This window comes from Anolis carolinensis, chromosome 1 (genome assembly GCF_035594765.1).
Source record: "Anolis carolinensis isolate JA03-04 chromosome 1, rAnoCar3.1.pri, whole genome shotgun sequence".
Classification (NCBI taxonomy): domain Eukaryota; kingdom Metazoa; phylum Chordata; class Lepidosauria; order Squamata; family Dactyloidae; genus Anolis; species Anolis carolinensis.
Genome location: NC_085841.1, coordinates 9,547,996 through 9,552,812, shown reverse-complemented (window position 1 = coordinate 9,552,812; position 4,817 = coordinate 9,547,996). Strand labels below are relative to the sequence as shown.

General features: G+C 41.6%; 1 long non-coding RNA gene across 1 annotated transcript; it reads left to right on the top strand.

Moving 5' to 3' along the window:
• Positions 1 to 454: 454 nt before the first annotated feature.
• LOC134296111 (uncharacterized) lies at positions 455 to 3,092 on the top strand. The gene is made up of 2 exons (XR_010002683.1): positions 455 to 684; positions 2,775 to 3,092. It is a non-coding gene; the product is annotated as an uncharacterized LOC134296111 (long non-coding RNA).
• The last annotated feature ends 1,725 nt before the right edge of the window (positions 3,093 to 4,817 follow it).

Here is a 4,817-nt window from a genome sequence, read left to right as displayed (position 1 = left end):
CTACTGCCTTCAGCCTTACATAGCATTTTTATCTTTTCTAGTGAGTCAGGTGTTTTTAATGATATATCCAAAGTACAACCATCTCAGTTTAGTCATTTTGGCTTCTAAGTGAAAGTTCAGGCTTGATTTGTTCTAGGACCCATTGATTTTTCTTTTTAGCAGTCCACAGCATTCCTATATCCAACACCACATTTCAAATGAGTTTATTTTCTTCCTAACAGCTTTCTTCACTATCCAGGCATCACAAACATACACTGAAACAGGGATACAGTGGCATATATAATAGAGTTGTGCAATCCGGGTAAACTATGATTCATTTCATGTTCTGGCTTTCAGTGGGAGCCTCAATCCATTTTTAGAGCCTCCCAAATAGGGGACGGCAGATATCTGTTTTCACTCGGGGTGTGCTGAAAATTTTATTTTCTATCTTCCCATTATGGGGGGGGGGGACTTCCCAGGCTCCCCTTGCCATCATTTTAGGCATTTAAGCTGTTTCTACTCTAGATGAGAGGTGCTTGCCTGAAGGCAGGCACACACACTTTAAGGAAGCTGTGTTGTCGAAGGCTTTCATGGCCGGGATCACAGGATTGTTGTATGTTTTCCAGGCTGTATGGCCATGTTCCAGAAGTATTCTCTCCTGAAGTTTTGCACACATCTATGGCAGGCATCCTCAGAAGTTGTGAGGTATGGAAAAACTAAGCAAGGAAGTTTTATATATCCGTGGAAGTTCCTGGGTGGGGGGAAGAAATCTTGTCTGTTGGAGGCCAGTGTGAATCATGTAATTAATCACCTTTGCTAGCATTAAATTGCCTTCCCAGAGAAGCCATTGAAATCCACAAGCATGTGAACAACTTCAACAGAAAGGAGGAAACCATGAAAATGAACACAATCTGGCTCCCAGTATTAAAAAAAACTCCAAAATCAGAATCGTAAATAAGGAGCAGCACTCTGAAAACAGAAGAATTCCAGACAGGAATCCATCAGGGCCAGCTAACGACTCTGAACAAAAGATTTCCCCAGGCCAGGAGGTGAGGATGGGAAGACCATTTAATGCTAACAAAGGTGATTAATTACAACATTCACACTGGCCTCCAACAGGCAAAATAGATAAATCCCATGATGGGGAATGCTGGATATTCAAAATATAGAAAGGTATCTTCTTCCACACTTGGTAGACCTGTAGGCTGGTGCAAACCTTCTGGGAAAAGGTAATCAAGGAAACAAACAAAATAATTACTTAAAAGATTAAGGAAAACCCAGAAATGTGCCTCTTAGGTTTACTTGGTGAAAAAATCAATCAAGAAGACATAGAAAGTTGTCAATACAGTTTTGTTGCTGCAAGATTAATAATAGTAAAATCATGGAAGAGATAAAAGAGTAGTTATAAAGGACTGGAGAGGAAAATTATTAGACTATATCCAAATGGCCAAGCTGTCCAATGGCATTAGAGGAAGAAATAATGAAGTCTTTGTTAGAAAATGGAGACTTGCATTTGAATATTTAGAAAGTAAGACAAAGGTAGACTTTGAAATAGCAGCAAGGGGGAAGTTGTTAATATAATATTATTAATATAATATTAATATAATAATGTTAATATCCCAGCCTGCCCACCTCGCTCTGGCCTGCCATGCGGCCCCCAAGTTTCAAAGTTTGCCCATGTCTGTTCTATGTACGTTTGTTTCTTTTAAACTAATTACTCAAATAATGAATCAATTAACAAGAAATGCAACAATTAAATTTCCACCTTGTCAACATTAATGGCAATGAATCCAGAGATAAGACTAATATTTTATTGGAGAAAAACTAGTTCTTATCGAACCGAAAGAGGCATCCTTTTGAGTGAGAATGAAAAATAACAGCATCAAATAATGATAAGCCAAATATAATTTTGCCTAAGCAGAATTTGTTCATGATAACAGGATTTCTTGCAAATAGCCCTTTATACTTGTAGGGAAACTATCCCGTTAAAACTGCTAATCTTTAACAAAGAATGAAAGCAGACTTTTCCGAGTCCACCATAAATCCCAAAGCTGATAGGCAGCTGACAAAGAACATACTGACTACAAAAAGAAAACGATCTGCCTCAGAACTTCCTGCCAGTATAATATAAATTTGGAGTCAAAGATTATTCTATCTCTATGTGTCTTAATAATGGAAATAGTGGGCAGATAAGCACAGCAGCTGGATACCTTACACTAGAGCAAGGAATACACTGAAAGGATTTAAATTAGTTTTTTTTAAAGAAACTTATCTTGATAGCCCCTGTGGAATGAATCCCTGTTTTTATATATATATATATATATATATATATATATATATATATATATATATATATATATGAAAGACTATGAAAATTATTTAAGCATTATTAGAAAAAAGAACAGAAATGGCAGCTCAAATAGTTAGAAACCTGTACATGCATAGAAACTTAAATAATATGCATGAAAACAGTTGTCTTACATACTTTATAAATAGGTTAGGCATCCACTGATGGACTTAGGTAAGTACGAGAGTTATCCAGAAAGTAGATTACGTTTTGGAATTAAAAATGAATAAAGTATAGGAGAAAACATTTACCATATGCAGTTGAAAGCCACACCCAAATACCACTTCTCAACATAGTCGTCATTCAAATCTAGGCACTTATCATAGCGATGAATGAGCTTCCTTCCCCACAAAACTCTGCCGCTTGCGTCCTCAATGCAGCGTTTTGGCGACAATGCTCAGCTGCGGAAAGGATTGTGGACTGACTTGACGACCACTTTGTTTAACAGACTTGGAAACGACGACGTATCCTTTGGCTTCTTCGGCGATGACTCTTGGACTACGGCTGGCTTTGACAACTCATTCTTGCAGTTAACTCTTTGGGGGCAGCGCTGTCTGTTGGAACTCTTGTGTACAGCGCTGCTTGTTTGCTGGTTACTTTGACTGCTTTTTAATCTGGTTTTTCCTTCTGTTTAACCCGGATTATTTTCCGTTTGCCTTTTGGAGCCCAGTTTGGGTAAATTATTTGAGTTTTCGCCAGAGACACTGAAGTTAAGTGTCTCTGAGCTTTTATTTGTTTTTTGCAATAAACCTTTTGTTGGACTAAATAGTATGTGTGGCTCTTTAAGGCCTCTGTGTCTCGACACATTTGCAATCCCTATGTACTTATTAGGCTTGCTCAAATAATTCGATTTCCCCGTTACCCGTTATTAATTTGTTACTTTCGTTACTTGTGAAGCAATATACGACCTTGATTGTCCACACGTCTGGATATCGCGGTTTCGAACCGCAACTGGCCGTTTTTCTTATGTCGTCGTTTTTTTTCGTTGGGAAAAAAAGCTTTTGCAAATCACCCAAACTTGTTTAAGTGCACTGGGGCAACCTATCTGTTGTTTCCACCTTGTGGCCAATCAGAGAGCACGTTTAACCCGGGGGAGGGGCTGGTAGTACGTCCTGAATGAAAAGACGGTGCACGGGAGCCTCGTGGCTCATTTCGGGATCTGCAGAGAGAGGGTGGGTTGGGAGCGAGATTCCGCAGGCACAGGCAGGCAAGATTGCTGCGTCACAGCTTCCTTGGCTGAGCTAGAGCTAGGCTACAGATTAGAAGACCGGGAGAAAAGGTTGGGTGGGTGAGGTGGGGTGGGGTGGGGTTGAAAACTGTTGGGTGTTTCTGTTTTTTTTTTTTTTTCCAAAGGGCCTGTGGGCTATTTTCCTCACAAGATTGGCGTTTGCCATTTTCCCACCCGGGCTGCAATTTTTCTGCTGCGCCATTTTGCCTGTTGCGGGCGGGGTGGGCTTTCGTTTTGATTAGGATACTTTTCTTTTTTCAATGGTAGTAGCAAAGTCTGGCAAAAGGGTTTTGGGAAAAAAGGGTAGCCTGATTTTGCCTCCTTTCCTTCTCAGCTGCTCAAGCAGGGCTTTTTGTCTGTGCCAGGGCCGCAGTGAATCAAAAGCAAAGTTTGGCAAAAGGGTTGCACGTCCCATCGTCCTTTGTAGAACAACACCTCCTTTTTGGGAAAAAAGGGTAGCCTGATTTTGCCTCCTTTCCTTCTCAGCCGCTCAAGCAGGGCTTTTTGTCTGTGCTAGGGCCGCAGTGAATCAAAAGCAAAGTTTGGCAAAAGGGTTGCACGTCCCATCGTCCTTTGTAGAACAACACCTCCTTTTTGAGGAAAAAGGGAGCCTGATTTTGCCTCCTTTCCTTCTCAGCTGCTCAAGCAGGGCTTTTTGTCTGTGCCAGGGCCGCAGTGAATCAAAAGCAAAGTTTGGCAAAAGGGTTGCACGTCCCATCGTCCTTTGTAGAACAACACCTCCTTTTTGAGGAAAAAGGGAGCCTGATTTTGCCTCCTTTCCTTCTCAGCCGTTCAAGCAGGGCTTTTTGTCTGTGCCAGGGCCGCAGTGAATCAAAAGCAAAGTTTGGCAAAAGTGTTGCACATCCCATCGTCCTTTGTAGAACAACACCTCCTTTTTGGGAAAAAGGGTAGCCTGATTTTGCCTCCTTTCCTTCTCAGCCGCTCAAGCAGGGCTTTTTGTCTGTGCCAGGGCCGCAGTGAATCAAAAGCAAAGTTTGGCAAAAGGGTTGCACGTCCCATCGTCCTTTGTAGAACAACACCTCCTTTTTGGGAAAAAAGGGTAGCCTGATTTTGCCTCCTTTCCTTCTCAGCCGCTCAAGCAGGGCTTTTTGTCTGTGCCAGGGCCGCAGTGAATCAAAAGCAAAGTTTGGCAAAAGGGTTGCACGTCCCATCGTCCTTTGTAGAACAACACCTCCTTTTTGGGGGAAAAGGGAGCCTGATTTTGCCTCCTTTCCTTCTCAGCCGCTCAAGCAGGGCTTTTTG